This window comes from Phyllostomus hastatus, unplaced genomic scaffold (assembly GCF_019186645.2).
Source record: "Phyllostomus hastatus isolate PE091 unplaced genomic scaffold, TTU_PhHast_1.1 phas_scaffold_39, whole genome shotgun sequence".
Classification (NCBI taxonomy): domain Eukaryota; kingdom Metazoa; phylum Chordata; class Mammalia; order Chiroptera; family Phyllostomidae; genus Phyllostomus; species Phyllostomus hastatus.
Window position 1 is genome coordinate 36921064 of NW_025334028.1, and position 18472 is coordinate 36939535.

General features: G+C 46.0%; 1 long non-coding RNA gene across 1 annotated transcript; it reads right to left on the minus strand.

Moving 5' to 3' along the window:
- Positions 1 to 500: 500 nt before the first annotated feature.
- Positions 501 to 18427, minus strand: LOC123806950. Its single transcript, XR_006783550.1, has 4 exons — positions 18121 to 18427; positions 6555 to 6748; positions 4315 to 4396; positions 501 to 2848 (listed from the first exon to the last, which is right to left on the minus strand). It is a non-coding gene; the product is annotated as an uncharacterized LOC123806950 (long non-coding RNA).
- Positions 18428 to 18472: the final 45 nt, after the last annotated feature.

An 18472-nucleotide genomic window follows, 5' to 3' on the forward strand; every position in this document is an offset into this window, starting at 1 on the left:
GGGCACCAAAGTATAGTTTCTGCATCAAAATTCTTCAATTAAAAATTAAAAACACTCTTTTTTTTTTTCAGTTTTTCTAAAAGCTCACCTTCTCTAAAATGGAGCCTGGTTCTTGATCTTTATAGAAGAACCTAGGTCTTTGAGGCTGGTATATATTAACATATGAATAAATATGATACATAAATATTGCTTAAATTAAACTATTAAAATACACTACCAAATCATTCTGGTTAAATAACTTAAAATTAATTCAAACAATCAACTCTAGACTTTTAAAAGAAGAGGGAAAGTGAAGGCACCAAACTCAGTGTTTTAAGCCTGGATATCCTAAGTTTTATTAACATCCCTTAATATTACTTTATTTTCTCATGATGTCAATAATATTGTACGTACTTCACACTGTGTACATGAGAAATTTAAAAATACAGTATATAAGGGAGTTAGTAGTAGGAAACAGTACATTTAAAAGTATTTATTTGCAAAACACCATTTGTGCAGTTTTGAGGACTAAGATTATACAATGTAAAAATTTTACAGAAAATTACTGTAACTGCATAATTTACTAAGTCAAATAGGAGAGGCCAAAATTCAATTTTGTCTGTAATCACAAGAGAGTATATAATTGAGATATAGTGGTTATGCTGCAAAGTTAAAATGAGGAAGCTGAGAACATTCCTGAGGTTCTTCAAATCTCCAAAATTTGAGGCATGATTGGCACACTTGAGTTGTATTTTAATATTTAAAAATGTTTCACCTTAATATGGCTTTGTCTGCAGTTTGAGAAATGACCATTAGAGGGCAGGAGAACCAAATTGAAGTCTACGATTAATAGGTAACTTCTTATAGTTATTTTTCCTCATTTGTATTTCCTAAATAAATAAGTCCATCTCTACAGAATCACAAAATATTGCCCAAGCTTAGGTGAAACACATTCTAAATAGGGATTGATTTACAATTTGTTTATTTTTTCTGTCTATAAATAATCAACAATAAAACAATTATTTTTTAAAAGATGTCTATAAAAACACATTAGCCCTACCTTTCTGGCCTACTCAAAGAAATATAAAAATATTTTTTCTCGCATTGCTGCAATTTATGAGCTATTTCTGGAAATTAAGATAATTTGTGTATTGTAAAAATCACAACATCCAAAATGTTTTTATACCTAATACCTTATTGCTCCATTCCACAGGTAACACTGCTAAGTTTCTCATCTACTTCAAAAAAGTTCTCTGCATACTAAACATAGAGGTGTAGTTAGAATGTGTAGTTTGTGTGCACATGGGCATGCCTAGAAGAAACAGCCCCACATAGGAAGAGTGGGCAGGGGTCCCCAGGATCTTAGGGGCTGTCATTCCCAGAGCAGCCCCACTAGATGGTTGAGCCCTGGACTAGGAGGCTGGAGCCCTCCTTTCCCGTCTGGACACCCACCTCACAGCCTGGGCCAGCCCCCACCTCTCCTGGCCTCAATTTCAGGACTGTAGCATGAGGGTTGGAGATGGAACCTTGTGAGCCAAGCTCAACATGGACCTGGCCCCTGGGTGGGGGTCAGGGGGCACATGTCCTCCCTCCACATGTGGTCTCCAAGTGGAGCAGCCAGCCTCATATTCATGGGGGAGTACATGGGCTGCGGACAGTATGTGCATGACATGCTGCCTCATGTCATGCACAATGTACCAACGGTTCCCATTCCTGTCTGTACCACTTCAGAAGCCACTGCTCTGATACCCCATGACCACTGGAACCACTGTGTCGCCCCACTCCTGCCAGGTGGGCCAAAGCCCTATGGACATGAGAGTCCTGGAATACCCCCATCCCACTGACCTCCCCAAACTATACCCCACAAGCCAGCTCTGTGAATGGCTGGGTCAGAGGGTCCTGGAGGCAGCAGTGGACACTGAGTCCAGGCAGGGAGAAACTCAGGCCACCCCTTTGCCCTTCTTGATGCTCCCCTCCCTGTTCTCTATGGCAGGACCCCAAGACACGAGTTCCAGCCTGTCTCATAGTGTAATGGGACAGGAAGGAGCCCTGGGAGGAGGTGGCCCCACAATGAAAGCAGAGTGAATGGTGAGGGTAATCACTGTTATGAGGGAATATTGCCCCCCATGCTCAATGAATTCACTCCATTTTGTAGATGGGCAGTGGTGCCAGAGCTCAAGGTCCCTCAGCTATAAGTGAGCAAGGTGGAACTGAGGCTTGGCTCCAGGTCATTTTGACCCGAAAGGTTGTGGTGTTAACAGAGGCCCAAGGAGCTGGCCCCTGAGCCCAGTCTTAGAGGTGAGTCCATCACAGTTTGAGCAGTGGGACAACTGGGGCAGTGGGGAGGCAGGTAATGGGGAAAGGCAGGCAGGGAGCTGTGAGGTGGGCCAGGGTTTGCAGGGCTTCTGGGTTAGGAAGGCTCTAGGGAGGCTGAAGTGGAGGCTAGACTGGGAGGCCAAAAGGACCAGGCCACACAGAGCTCTGAATGCCAGACAAGGGGTCAGAGGTCACAGCAGGTAGAGGGTGGGCAGGAAATACAATCCAGGTAGTCTTATCAGTATCTGAAAGCTGAGTAGAGCACATAGTTATCCACCTCCACCAAAGCATGGGTCCCAAAGAGCTCCTCAGGGTTGAGAACAGACCTGCCTCAGTGTCCCCATGTACAGTGGAGGGCTGTGGTAGCTGTCTGCCCCCCAGGATGAGATGTGCTGTCTGGAAGGGCCAGGACTGGTTACTTGTCTAAGTAACTATTCAGGAGAGGTCCAAGTGAGGGGACCACCCCACCCGTAGAGATCACCAGGGTGCTCTTGTCCATGTTGCTGTTGACCTCCGTCCAGGCTGACAGGGATGAAGCAGCACTGCACACCTGCTGGACATGAAACAACAGTGAGGAGGTGGAGTTGCTGTCCTCAGAGGCATCGTGCTTATGGCTGTGTTTGGCAGTCAAGGGCATGGTAGAAGCTGATGAGATGCTGCTGGAGATCAAACTGATGCTGTAGATTTGGGGGGTGTAGGGAGAGGTTGACTCTCAGAGCAATGAGGGTGCTAAGTAATGCAGACCCCAGCCAGTGGGGTCTGTGTGTTGTGGCTGTGACAAACAAATTCACACAGACTACAGAAGTCCTGTGAAGAAAAAGGGACAGCATGGCCCCTCTCTGAGTGAGAGAGAAGGCGCCCACCCCTGCCTAGACAAGCTTTTATTGCTTTTCTGGGTACATTACATTGAGGATGGTCCTCATTTACTATACACACGTTCACTTTAGGTGGTTACCTATTACAGAAAACAAAGGAGAGGATGTTGCTAATTACATCAAAGAAGAAGGATATTTGCAAATGCAAAGGGAAAAGTGGTTGAACTGGTTACACTCCATACTTGGGAGGTTTAGCTCAGATTTTAGGAAGTTACTTTAAAGATATGCAGTCAGCATTTGCTGCCTCAATTCAGGGTGAGGGAGTTTTAGCAAAAGCAAGCCTCATAGCAGCCTAGGTACAGTACAGGCCTGATTCCCCATGAGGAAAACCTCTGTGAGTGTGGTCCTGTGTGCCACTTGCTCCCCACTGACCTTTCTGAGTAGGGGCTGGGCTACATTCCCCATACCATGCAGATAGGTTCCATATAGGTAAGGTTAGCAGAAGTCCCAGACTCTTCAGGGTGCCATCTGCCAAGATGCAACATCCAGGACTTTTAGAAACTAGGGCTTCTTGGCTCCTTTTATGGGTGCTGATTGGGGAACACTGGCACTGAGAAAAGAGGTTCCATGGCAGTGCTGACAGAGGACTCCAGGATAAAGCTCACGTTGATCTTCAGAGCCAGAGGAGCCAGCTGAGTGCTCACTGTACACACCAGCAAGTCCCCTCTGTGAGGTAGGACTGTATCTTTGGTCACAGGATTTGGAGTAAGAGCTGCTGCTGATCCTGGGCTTTCCTTTGGGGTCCTTGTGGCTGAATGGAAGGGTTGGCTGTGCAGTGGTCAGGCCCACTGGTAGAGTGGGTGCCCTTGGGTACAGGTGTCAGTGACCCACACCCAGGAAGACACAAGGAAGTGCACAGAGGACAGTGATAGGTGGTGGGCAGGGCGCCACAACCATGCCAGCATTCCTTGGCAAAAGTAAGCTAGTCTTTTGGACCCCAGAGGGCAGAAGGCACCCAAAGCTCTGAGTGGTCTATGGGAGTTCAAATCGGTTGTGGACCAGCTGGTTTCTTATATATGACACACATATTTTCAACAGCCAAGAGAACTTCAGGGCAAAAGTGGAATCTGAGGGTGGCCTGGGCTGGCAGTAGGGGCAGAAAATGCCCTAGTAGTCTAGTGTACTCCAGTCAGTAAGTACTTACCTGCCTGACAGCCCAGACCCTGGAGGGTACAGCTCTGTGCTTGACCAGTGCCAGGGGCTGATTAGAAGATGCCCTTGGTGAACTAGAAAAAGAGGAGGAAAGTAAAACAAAAGTTAGCAGAAGGAAGAATAATAAGAATTAGAGCAGAGATAAATGGAATAGAGAACAGATGAGCATTCAAGAAAACAATGCAAACAAAAGTTCCTTCTTGGATGGCTTGGCTGGTGTAGCTTAGTGGACTGAGTGCAGGCCTGCAAACGAAAGGGTCACAGTTCAATTCCCAGTCAGGGCACATGCCTGGGTCCCCAGGTAAGGTCCCCAGCAAGGGGTGCACAAGAGGCAACCACACATTGATGTTTCTTTCCTTCTCTTTCTCCTTCCATATCTCTCCTTCCCTTCCCCTCTCTCTAAAAATAAATAAAATCTTTTTTGAAAAGTTCCTTCTTGGAAAGATGTACAAAATTAACAAATATTTAGCTAGATTGTCTAAGAAAAGAGAGAAAGCTCAAATTACTAAAATCAAAAATGGCAGTGGGTCATTAATGACTCTACATAAAGAAAAAAGATTACTAAAAATACTAAATACTATGAGAAATACTAAATACTAAATACTATGAGAAATACTAAATACTAAATACTATGAGAAATACTAAAAACAATGGTAGGTCCTCATTAATTAAGCTGGATGAAATGGATAAATTCCTAGAAGCCCACAAACTACCAAACCTGACTCAAGAATAAATGGAAAATCTAAATAAGACCATAATAGTAAAAAGATTGAATAAGTTATCAGAAACTTCCCAACAACAACAAAAAGCAGAGAACTTCTATGGTAAGTTCTCTCAAATATTTTAGGAGCTATGACACCAGTCATTCTCATATACCCACAAAAAGGTATAAGAGGGAGGAATACTTTAAAATTGTTTCCATATGTTTATTGATTTTAGAGGGAGAGAAACATTGGTGTGAGAGAGAAACATCAATTGGTTGCCTCCCATAGATACTCCAACCAGGGATCAAACCCACACCCTAGGTATGTGCCCTGACTGAATTTGAACTCCCAACATTTTGGTGTATGGGATGCTGCTCCAACCGAGCCACACAAGCTGGGGTGAGGAAGAAATATTTTTTAACTCATTCTGTGATGCCACCATTCTACAGTGATACCACAGCAGACAAAGACCACAAGAAAAGGAAATGACAGGCCAAGAATCCATTATGAATAATGATGCAACAATCCTCAACAGAATACGAGCAAAGAGAATTAAGTAGCATATTGACAGGGATATATGTCATGATCAAGTGCAATTTGTTCAAGGAATGCAAGGGTTGTTCAAGTAGGTAAACCACCAAATGTAATGCACCATATCAATGAGATGAAGGAATAAAAACCACATGGTCATCTGTAACAAAGTATAAAACCATGATAAGAGAACTCAATAAAACAGAAATAGAAAATAATTTTCTCAACATGATAAAGAATATTTATGTAAATATTAATACCTAAATTAATATTTATGTATTAATTTATGTCAGTTGTCTCTCATATATGCCTCAACTGTGGACCAAACCTGCAACCCAGGCATGTGCCCTGACTGAGAATTGAACCAAGGACTTTTCACTTTACAGGATGATTCCCAACCAACTGAGCCATACTGGTCATGGCCAAAAACAGTCTTTTCAACAAATGGCACCATAAAAACTTAATATTCACATGCAAAAGAACAAGGTTGGAGCTTTATTCTAACACCATATGAAACTTTAACTCAAAATCAATCCAAGACCAAAATTTAAGAGTTAAAAAAATAACACTATTAGATTTAAACATAGGGACAAATCATGACCATCAATTTGCCCGTGGTGTCTTATATATGACTCCAAAGGAAAAAGCAACAAAAGAAAAAAACATAAATTGAAATTCATCAAAATTATTTTTTTTAAATGAAAGGACACTCAAGAGATTTAGAAGACAACCCACAGAATGGGAAAAAATATCTAGAATATACAAAGAATTCTTGTAATTCAACAACAAAAACACAAACAGTCCAATTAAAAATGGATAAAGTACTTCAATACACATTTACCCAAAGAAGATATACAAATGCCAACATGCATGTGAAGACAGAAAGAACAAAATATCAAAAACTATGATGAGATAACACTTCATACCCACTAAGAAGGTTGTAACTTAACAACAGGAAATAACCGTTCGAAATGTTGAGGAATTTGCAGCATCATACCTTGCTGAGAGCAATGTTCAATGGTGGTATAGCTGTGGGAAACAGGCTGGCAGTTCCTCAGAAAAGTTCAGTGTGGCATTGCCAATGGACTCAGCACCCAGCATTCCAATCCAGCATATGTACACAAAGTAAATTAATACAGGTATTCAAACAAATGCCTGTATGCCTGTTCATAGCAGTACTATCCACAGTATCTGAAAAATAGACATGACCCAAATCTCCATCAGATGAATGGATAAAGTCATATATACATACAATGGAATATTAGCCAAAAAAAGGCCTGAGATATTAATACACGCTACAGTGTAGATGAACCTTATAAACATTGTGCTATTTTAAAGAAACCCCTTACCAAAGGCCACATCTTGTGTGATACACCACTTGTATAACATCCTAAATAGGTCAATGACTAGACCCAGGAATTGTTGCCAGGGAGCAGGGGTTATGCAGAAAGGGAAGTAACTGAATGGGCACTGGGTTTCTGCTTAGGGTGATGAAAATGTGCTGGAACTAGACAAGTGATAGTGTACTGTGTAGTGAATGCAGTTAATGCCATCAAATTGTACAATTTAAAATGTTTTAAAAGGTAAACCTCCTTGCTGGTGTAGCTCAGTGGATTGAGCTCGGGCTGCAAACCAAAGTGTCGCAGGTTCAATTCCCAGTCAAGGTATATGCATCGGTTGCAGGCCATGACCCCCAGCAACCGCACATTGATGTTTCTCTCTCTCTATCTCCCTCCCTTCCCTCTCTAAAAAAAATGAATAAAATATTTTTTTAAAAGTTAAACCTAATTTAATATGTGTTTTATACAGGTATCCATAAAGTCTATAAAAAAAAACAATTACAAAAGAAGAAAAAAATGTCCCCACAGACTAGGGACAGGAAGGCTCTGTTTTTGGAGCTGCTACTAGCTGTATCTCTCTCATAAGCTTGCACTAGAGGTGACACCAAACCTCATTCTGGTTCTAGAGCAGATGTTGGATCTGGAGCTTTAGTTGGCTCTTGCTGTGGAGTTACGGGTAGCTCTGGAGTAACTGTGAGAGCTGACTCTAGGGTAGGTGTTGGTGCTAGAGCCATTTCTGGAGCTGGTTCTAGCTCTGAAACTCATAGTGGCTCTATCCCTATCATTGATGTTGGGGCCAGTTATAGGACTACACCTAGTGCTGGAGGTAGCTCCCAAACTGATGACAGAGCTACTTCTATATCTGGAGTAGCTGGTAGTGATGGTGTTGGCGCTAGAGCTAGAGCTCTTGTTGCAACTGGTATGAGCTCTTGAGTTGGCATAGGCTCTAGCTTACAACTAACTGATGCTAGAACTAGTTCTGGACCTGACTCTTCTGAAACTCGTACTGATCCCAGTTCCAACCTGGCACTGCTCTAATTCTGCAATCTATTTGGAGCAGGTTTTAGCTCTAGAGGTGGTGATGCAACTGTTGCTGGATTTGGCATAGGAGACCATGATAAAGTGGACTCTACCTCTGGAATTGGTATCAGAGCTCTTGCCTGAGCTGGTTCTACTTCTGGTGGTGATGCTAGAGCTGATGATGGAGCCATTTCTAGTTCAAGAGCTGGTGCCTGAGTTGGCTTTAGCTGTAAAGCTGCTGCAGGAGGTGGTGCTGGCACAGGCTCTGGCTTTGTTAACTGATTCTAGAGTCAGTGTTGTAACTGACTCTTTCTTGAGCCTTATGATGGTTTTACTTCTGTATCTGACCCTGGTTCTGACTCTGCAGTTGGTTTTGGAGCTGCCTCTAGGTCCAAAGGAGGCCTGCCTCAGAGGCCTCCCGTGTACAGTTGGGGACTCTGGTGGCCATCTGTCTCCTCTCAGGAATGGCGTAATGCCTAAAAAACCCAGAGCTTGCTACTTTTCAAAGTAGTCATTCATGAGAGGTCTGTACTCAGATAGGTCTAAGTGAGGGGACCAAGGGGACACCGCACCTGGGCAGCTCACCAGGACGTTCTGGCACATGTTGCTGTTGTCCACCACCACACTGACAAAGTGGCCACAGGTGTGGTGGGATCTGAGTCGGAAGAGGGGCTGCTGGGAGCTGACCTATGCCTGAATGACCCAGAATGACGGGAATGTTGACTCCAAGAACTCTGAGGACAGCGAGAGCCACAAATGCTGGACTCTGCCAGGCAAACCAGACCTACTTAGAGGAAGGGAGAGGCTGAGAAAGGTAAGATATGTCAGAGAAATGGGGCAAGGTGAGAACTTCATGTACTGGCCAGTGGGAACCCTAGGAACACTCACCTTGTTCTTTTTCCCAGAAGATTGGAGGAGCTGACTGAGTGCACACTGAGGACATCAGCATATCCCTGTTGCTAAGGCAAGGGACACATTTGAACTGGTCCAAGAACTAAGAGTAGAAGATGTGCTATCCCTTGTGGCTAGATAGAGAGATATGCCTTGGGCACCAGTGGCCACGACCTGCTCTTGAGAGGTATGAGGGAAGGGTACATAAGGCACTGCCCTGTGGTGCACTTCTGGAGCGGGATGCTATGGTCATTGCCAGTACTCCTTGGCAAGCATCAGCTAGTCTTCTGGTTCCCAAAGAGCAAGAAAAACCCGGGCCTATGAGTGGAAAAAGGGAGGCCAGGGCAGTCCACTGAAGGGCAAGCACTGAAGCTACAGGAGGGTTGCAAGGTGCATCTGGACTCCCAGGTGAGTTGCAGGTTAAGCAGAAAATGCCCACCTGGTGTGGGACCCTGCACTCTGTAAGTGCTTAGCTACCTGAATAGCCAGACCCTGGGGATGTAGCCCTGTGCTGGCCAGTGCTAGGGGCCAATTAGGTGTCCTTGGCAATCTGGAGTCTCAGCTGCTTCATGAGAGGGTTGGACTGGCTCCATGCCTGACCTTCTCTCCTTGGTAAAAGTCCGCTTTGCAGAACAGGTTGGTGTTATCAGGGATCTTCAGCTCTGGTGGGGTGGGGGCAGAGGAAGGGTCAGCTGTGCTTAGGAGGAGCGCACAGGCCAAATATAAGGAACTGCATAGAAACAGAAAGGAGGTGACGGTCAGGGAGTGAGGGATGTGGAAACTGGGACCCTTTCTTGATGCCAGTGTTTCCCATTCTGCACCCACAGAAAGAGCCGTGTCCCAAGCTCCTGAGCAGGGCTCCTGGGGCCCCCCAGAGCTAAAAGCAGGTTTGGGGTGCCTGGCAAAGTCTGACATCACTAGTGTGGACAGGATTTCTGTTTGGCATGGTAAATAGTGGCAATAATTGCACAGTATATTAAATTTATTTAATGCCACTGAATTGTACCATTTAAAAATTATTAAAAGGTAAATTTTCACTGTATGTAAATTTCAAAACATAAAACCCAGTAAACCATAAAGTATATGAATTAGAAAAATTCTTTTAAAAAGTTACCATCACAAGGGAGAGAAAGTCAGCTCCAGCACTGGAGCAGTGCTGGCTGTAGCTTGGGTACTGACTGCCGGGCGGGGGTGCTCTAGCACTGGAGCCTGTGCTGCAGCTGATGGTAGACATGCAACTGGCTTTGGCTGTGGAACAGGCATAGGATATGGTGCCAGTGCTGGTGCTGGAGCAGGCTCTAGCTCAGGCAGTGGTGCTAAAGGTGATTCTAGAATTGCTGCTAGTTCTGTGGCTGACTCTAATTCTCGCACTGGTACCAGAATTGGTGAGAGAATGAATTATGGATATTGCTTTAGGTCTGCCATCTGGAACCAGAGCTGGCTGTAACTCTCAACCTGGTCCAAGTCTTCAAGCTGGAGGTATCTCTATTTCTGCAGCTGGTCCTATGTCTAGCTCTATAGCCAGTGCCAGAGCTATCTCTTAATTCCACAGGCATGTACATCCTTGTGCTAGAGGTGACCATAGGTTTGAAGCCCCCACTTACTGGCTGTGGGTTAGATGTTGTCCCACCTGTTGAGCTGTGAGCTCTGAGGGCACAGGTGTCTGGGGTTCACATTATATTCCAGCTGCCTTCACACTACAGCGAGCAGTACACAGGTGCTAAATGCATCAATGAATGAACCAGTCAACCTAAGGCCTTTTTGTCTCAGGTCTCATCTGTAAAATGAGAGCAGCCACCTGATAGGCCTGTTGGGAGGATAACACTGATTCAGTGCATAGGTAAGTGCCTACTAGGTTCTACCAGAGGAAGCTGACTGGAACAGGGCTCAGAGGGAATGTGGGTCACAGGCCAGCCAGAGCAGCTGCCAGGATCAGTAGGTCATACGCATTTCCTGGTTGGTCATACAGGTGTCCAGCTCAGGACCAACCTGGGTTGGGCTGGAGGGGATGTGGGTCCCTTGGCCTGAGCACCCATGCTACTCATGATCCCTTGTAGCCATTCCCTTAAATGCCCTGTTTTGCCATCTTTAAAATGAGCAGGAGGAAACCATTCCTAGGTTCCCCCATAATGTTTCTGTTGATCCTATGAGACAGTCAAAGACGTCCCTGTGATCTGTCTTCCCATGGGTATAACCAGAAGCTGGGGGTTAAGTTTACCAAGGGAACTTAACAATGTCTTCCAGGAGACTGGCTAGGATCCCTTTTCTAGTCACTGTCTACACTTGGTCCAGATCCCTGGCCTTTAACCCCAATTGGCTACAAAGATTCTGGCATTGATGGCAAGCTAGTCATGTTTCCAAGTGCTATAGAAAGCCAGTTTGAAGCAGGACGGACAGAACAGTGAGGGCCAGCCCTATGAGTCATCAAGACCAGAGAGAGATCTTTGCAAATTTGTAGACAAATGGCTTCCTTTCTTCATTCTCTCTTCCTGATCTTTCCCCCACCTGCACTGTATTCCATCTCAGGGATGGCCATCATTCATATAACCGGATCGACAACAAAGGAAATTGGTTGTTTTCAATCTTTTCTCATATGAAGAAGGCTGCAGTGAGTAACCACTGCATATGTTGAGTGTACATGTTTCTGTGGGAAAAATGCCCCAAACCTGGGCTGAATCAAAGGGCAGACATTTGTAACTTTGATAGATGTGGCCTAACTGCCTCCATTGGAAAGCAACAGGCATTCCCACCACTAAAGAATAGAAGTTCGTATTCTATACAGCTCCATAATATATCCTCAATCTTCTGGGTTTAGTAATTTTGTCAAATAATTGAGACTAGCATATTTCATGTGTATAAGGCTACTTACATTGTTTGTGAAGTATGTGATGATGTATTTCGTCCACTTTATATTTTGTGGCTGCTTTTTTCTCATCAGTTTCTAGGATCTCTTTATTTAAAGGGGACATTAGGGCCTTTGCCTGAGATATCAGTTGCAAATATTTGTTCCCACTTTATCATTTCTTTCTCTTTAAGCTCTTGTGTCTTTTTCCTTAGTATAGTGTTAAAATGTCAGTTCTTCTATATTTTATTTATAGATTCAATACAATCCCTATAAAATGCCTCAGCAAGTATCTCTTTTTGGAAATTGGTGAGCTAATTTAAAAATTTATAAAGAAATACAAAAGGCCAAGAATAGAACAATCTTGAATAAAGTTAGAGGACATACAATTCCAGCTGCTCAGACTTTTCCTTAAGCTACAGAAACCAGGTAGTGAAGCAGTGTGCAAGGACAGGCGCGCCACACAGTCGTGCAGACTCCCACTCGGGCATTTAGGAATGTCATGGGTGTAAGGACAGAAGCCAAACGTGAGAGAGTCCATTCTGAGGATGGACCTCTCATTACCAGAAAACATTACCAGAATGAAGGAAAAAACTATGTGACAATTTCAGATGATGTAAAAAAGCATGTGACGATATTCAACAGCCTTTGCGATAAAAATACTCAGTAAACTAAGAATAAAATACTCAACACAATAAAGGCCTTCTGTGAAAAGTCCACATTTAACAGCACACTCAATGGGGAAAAACTGAAAGCTTTTGCTATAACTTCAGGTACAGGGAAGGATACACACTGCCCCCTATTTTACTCAACACAGTATTGGCAATTCCAGCCAGAGCAATTATGCAATAACATACAAAGATCACAAATTACACAGTATGTAGTTATATACACTAGAATATAATCATATACTTATATATAACCACATATTATATTGTATATTGTATATCATTTATCATATAATACTGTATTTAAAATATTGATATTGATACATATTTTTATATTAATATATTATAACATGGTAATGCATGTAATAAATGTTTTACATGTTGTATAATACATAACATAGTTCTACCTACAGAGTACAGCTGGGCCTTGTTCCCAAATCTCAAGAGCCTGTGCCTTGAGTCACCAAAGGGGCTGTGAAAGGCTTCACACAGCAGCCCTGATGGCCCCTGACACTTCAGGCACCACTGCACCTGCTGCACCAGCCTGGATGGCAGCCTGGACCTATTGCACAGCCTTCTCTTGTCCTGGATCCAGTTCAAAACTAGCAGCTTTCCAGTTCACTGGATAAGTGGGCCAAAGCCATATACCAAAATGAGAAGTGTGTTGCCTCCAAAATCAAAAGTGGTCACTATGAATGTGCCTTTTCTGGTGGAAGGAGGGGCCAGATGCAGCAATTTATCTTTCACTTTGGAAGAGGTATCTTGACCTGCCCTAGACCACCGACCCCTAGGCATGTCACTGAAGTGGAGTCCCTTGAATTTTGTTGGATTCCCCACCCTCTGACATGCACATGCTTACCAGTCAAGTCTAGAGCAGTTGCTACTTCTTGCTCGTTGGGTCCAACTAGCATGTCATTGATACAGTGGGCGAGTGTGATGTCTTGTGGAAGAAAAGACAATCAAGATCCCCATGCACTATCTGGCTGGCGTAGCTCAGTGGATTGAACGTGGACTGCGAACCAAAATATCGCAGGTTCGATTCCCAGTCAGGGCACATGCCTGGGTTGCAGGCCACGGCCCCCAGCAACCGCACATTGATGTTTCTCTCTCTCTCTCTCTCTCTCTCTCTCTTTCTCCCTCCCTCCCCTCTCTAAATAAATAAATAAAAATAAGACAAATCTTAAAAAAATAAAGTGGGTTAGCTTTCTTAAAAAAATAAATAAAAAATAAAGATCCCCATGCACTAAACCATGACTGGATTGGAGAGCTGATACACCCCAGGGGTGGGGCGAAGAAAGTATTGCGGTCCTGCCTGCCAAAAGCAGCTGGCTTCTGGGGGTCATTACCAGCAGGTATGGAGAAAAAAAGCACTTCCCAGATCAGAAGCCACAGGCCAAGTACTAGAGGGAGAAACATCTAGAAGGCAGCAGGAATTGGAGTCACCACTTGGCTAAGCTTACAATAATTCACTGTCATTTATCAAGATACATCAAGATACATTCTTTCTCCTGTGCTATGGACCCTACTGCTGAGACATGGCTGGGCAAAGAGCTGCTTTGCTCTTTCCAGGGTCCTATCCTCCAGGCTCAGGGGACAGGCACTTGGACAACTCTTGTCACATGAGGTAAGCTACAGTTCACCGTGCACCCATTCTCTGAGAATGTGCCTTCCACTAGGACAGGCCACCTTTTCCAAGTGGGCCCTTTATAAGGTCCATGTCACAGGAGCTCTTAGAATGGGCAGGGGCACTCCAAGTGTAATCTCATTGAACTTGTCTTCATGCTATCAAGGGAGGCTACTGCTATCCCCATTTCCCAGAGGAAGAAACAGAGGCTCAAACAATAATACCTTTCCAAGGTCACTGAATCTGTCTGACCTCAGTGCCCCTTAACCACTAGCCTCCTCCCACATAGGCACTGGATGTGTGCCTATGTGGACTCAGGGCTGGCAGAGGGGCAGGGCAGGGGTCACTCCAGGGGAGCCTTGGAAGTAGTCTCAGCACTTTCTCCATCTCTAAATCCCCAGTCTGATGCTTTGACCCTCCATCAGCTTCCCAACACCCCTGTGCTTCGTAAAGGCCTCTGCTCACACAAGCTCAAGTGAGTTCTTCTGTTGTAATTGAACTTCCCCTGGGTGGAGCAGGTTCAAGTTCGTCCCTGTGACTCACTGAGCTGCCCTATATGTGCTTCCCTGACTGAGAGGAAGAGGTTTGTGCCTGCAGGGAGAGGAAGCGGCCATGCAGCCAGGCCATTCCCTCCATCCTGGCTAGCAGAAGCTAAGTTATTAGCAGGAGGGTTAGGGGCACGGATACGGCTGGGATCAGGGCAATAGCCCTGCAAAGAATAGTCTGTGTGGACTGTAATGAGTAGTCTTATAAATATAGCTTGGAAAAATTGTGCAAGAATTTCTTTGATACATTCCTAGGCTCAACACAGCTAGGCAAAGATATGTATGTACCTGTGAGGCTTTATGGGTCCTGTGAGCTATTCTCTCAAAGAAGAGTGTCCTTTCACAGTTCTCTCCAGGGGATCTGGTGGCATCTGTTTCCTCACATTGTCCCCAGGACTGGTTGTCACCGGACATAAAAACTGCTAGTGATGGTGGCACAGGTCATCTCCATAATGTGTGTCCTCAGTGGGGAGGCAAGCATCTGATGCGCTTCTTGTTTGCACTGCATGTTTGTTTCTGGTCCCTTTTTAAAACAGTGATTTGTGAGTGTTTCTGGTACCACTGGAATGTTAAACTTTCCTCTGGCCTCGGGTTCTGAGGAATGCTGCTCCTGTTTCCATTTTTCTTCCACAGGTGATGCTTTCCTTGTGTTTGGATAGCCACAGAAGAGCCCACTCTTTCTTTCTGGCCCCTGACCCCTGGTGAACCTCAGAACAGCAGTTCCCATCCAAGATTTGAACATATCTACTAAAAGGGCTTCAATTTTCACATATAACCTTTTCATCTGGGATTTGCTTTTTAAATAAAAAAGTGCTTTTTTAAATTAAAAAAAAACACACAAAAATGAGTCCCTCTTAAAATATATGGGCAGACATAAAAAGCCACATATTATGATTTGACTTATATGAATAATCCAGACCAGGTAAAGAAACAGACAGAACAGGTTAGCTGTTGCTGGGGGCTTGGGGAAGTGAATGCAGTGACCACAGGGTACGGGCTTCGCTTCTGGGTGTGGAGACATGCTGCAGTTAGACAGTGGGGCTGGTTACACAGCATAGGGAAAAACTTAAAGCCTCTCTGAATTGAAGTTTGAACATGATTAAAAGATTACATGATGCTGAATCTAAATTTTAACACAATGTTTTACATTTTTAAAAAATATAGAGAAAGGAAAAACATAAAAAGTGCTACTGCCAGCGGGGAGAGGAGGCAGCTCTGGTGCTGGGTGTAGCTCGGAGCTGGTGCTGCCCCTGCTGCACAGGTGGTGAGACAAGGTGGCTCTAGAGCTTCTTCTGTAGCCGGCTCCAGCTCTGGAGTTGAGCTAGAACTGGTTGTGCACTCTGCTCTGGCTCTGGACCTGCTAAAGGAGATGGCATCAAATCTAATGACAAAATGCCTCAAGCTCTAAGAGGCCTTGGGTTCTAGTTATACAGTAGGATCTAGCTCTTGAGAAGGTACAGGAGCTGGTACAGGAGTCAGCGCTACTCTGGAGATGGCACTGGAGCTGCAAGAGGAGAGGTCACGCACAGCCTGCCTTCCCATAGGCCTCTCTTCAAAGACAGGGCATATCCCAGGGCCTTCCAGAGAAGGACATCTTCCCAGGCTGACTCCAATGGTCTCAGATCTGTCTGCTTCTGTCCTCACATCAACCTCCGTAAGCTCCTCCCCAGCTCCTCCCCAAGGGGCCCCAGCACCAACCTCCCCATATGACCACATGCACCTACCCCCACTGCTTTACCCTAGGGCTCTGCCTCTGTGGGCTCTTGGTCATCCAGCTAGGCCAAAAGAAGGTGGGCATGGTGTTCCAGCTCTGGGCTAGGCATGCTGAGCTGCATATAAGCCATAAACATTTAGGCCAGTAAAGTCCACATCTCCCAGATGTTGACCCCAACTGGCCTCAGCCCTAAATATCCCCCACCATGACAACAAGAGCTTTCTCACACCTTTAGCTGTTTCTGGGGTCTGTTGTCGGTCTGACAAGGAGGATAGAGGAATTCATATGCAGAGGAGGCCAGGACGGTGACACATGGAACATCCTGGGTCCTCTATGATGTCTAGTGGGACTGGCCTACACCCCAACTGGAATGGAAGCCTGGAGGACAGAGATTTTAGTATGTTCCATTCACTGAACATATAACCAAGTACCTAGAAAAGGACCTACACACAGTAGGCACTTGATATATCTACTGTTGACAGAATGAACTTTCTCAGATATCTCAGTGTATGCGGGGCCACTCAGCAAGCCCCCAGGGGTTCCTACTCTGGCTACATCTAGGACAGGAACACCCGGATAGAATGTGAAACCTCCTTTACGAGTGGAAATAGCTTTTACCAAGACCACAGAATAAGTGAGGCTTGAGGCAGAGAGCTTCTTCATGGGGAAGAGGAAATCATAAACAAGAAAATCACAGCCCTCGGCAGTCCTTTCCACAATGCCAGGCACAGGGTCAGCACTCTCCATGGCTTATCCCATTTAGTCCTAACAAAAATTCCGAGGTGGGTCCTCACAGCACCCCGTTTTCACATTAGCAAACTGAGGCTTAGAGAGGTGAGGTGGCATTCCCAAGACACACAGCTATGGGGTGGCAGAGTAACCACTGTGCTGTAGCGGGGAGAAGCACCCACCTTTTCTGCAGCAGGTCTGTGACCTGTTGGATGCAGAAGTTTCAGTAGACAGACAGGGAGGTGGGTCACAGTAGTCCGTCCAGAGGGCAGAAAGCTAGTACTGTACCAGCTTCTCCAGCATGCCTGCCTTCACGGTCCCACCCTGCAAGTCTCATCCAGGTTCAGGGACAACTCATTCACGCTAGCGCGGGACGAGTCAAACGATAGAAACAGTAGCAAATGAAGAAATACTCGTGGCCATAATGTGAAGTGAAAGATGTATATAAAGAACTTTATGATATTCCCACAAATAATTTTGTTTTCACAGTAGCTGAATGAATCAATGAGAGAATCTCGCAGCTCCCCCTCGCCTCTGAGTAGCTCACACGGGGATGGAGACTAATAATAAAACGTGTAAGTTGGGTCAGAGGCAGGGGCAAGCCCAGAACAACTGAACTGTTCCCTGCTACAGTTACTACAGTGGGCAGAGCCCACCACCTGGCGGTCAGCGTTAGCACTGCAGCCGCGGGCCGGAAACCAGAAGGAAAACACAGGATTGTTCCGGGTCTTTCAGGCAGTGGGGTTCCCAGGCTCCAGAGGGCAAAGGAGCAGGGGGCTCCAGGGGGTATGAAAGAGACCTGGAATCCTCCATGTTCTCCGGTTTCCATCTACTGTCCCGGGGCGCCCAGTTCCCTCTCGAAGCCTGCTCACGCCAGCCAGGGCAATGACTCCGTCCAGTTGCACCAGAGTACCTGAGGTTCCAGCAAGGGAGGTCCGGCCCCAGGCTGTCCAGTGCCCTGCCCTGGCCCCCAGGCCAGCCCCTTGTCCCAAGAACTTCAAGGGGTAGAAAGCATTTACAGGATTCACCGCAAAAGGTCATCGAAGGAGAAAAAACACAACACACTCTCCCGTGAACCTGTAGGACCCTCAGGGTGCCCGCCCCAAGCACACGCAGTTGTGGAGTAGGAAGCAGGCCTCTCCTCCTGAACCTGGAGGCCCCTCCCCACGGCTTGGGGGTCGGGGACTTACCCTAGTCCCAGGCGCCGGGAGCCCTGGACACAGCGCCCCAGACCCTGTCCTCTCCCGGCCCGCCTTGGGGGTGGCCCTACCAACATTGGGACCCTCGGGACTCCAGCCTGTCAACCTGGCTTCGCTCTTCTCCGGGCGCTGTGCGCCCCCCGGCACGGAGGTAGCAGACAGGAACCCGCCAGGACCTCAAATCGTAGCGCGCGCACCCCGCTTCCCAACGGCCGCAGCGCTCGGAGGGCCTGGGCACGCCCACCGGTCGGCGCCGCGCTGCGCCCCCAGCCGCAGGACCGCGGAGCTCACCGCTGGAGCCCCCATCCGACAACGTGTCCGCCACCGGGGCTCACCCCCCCGC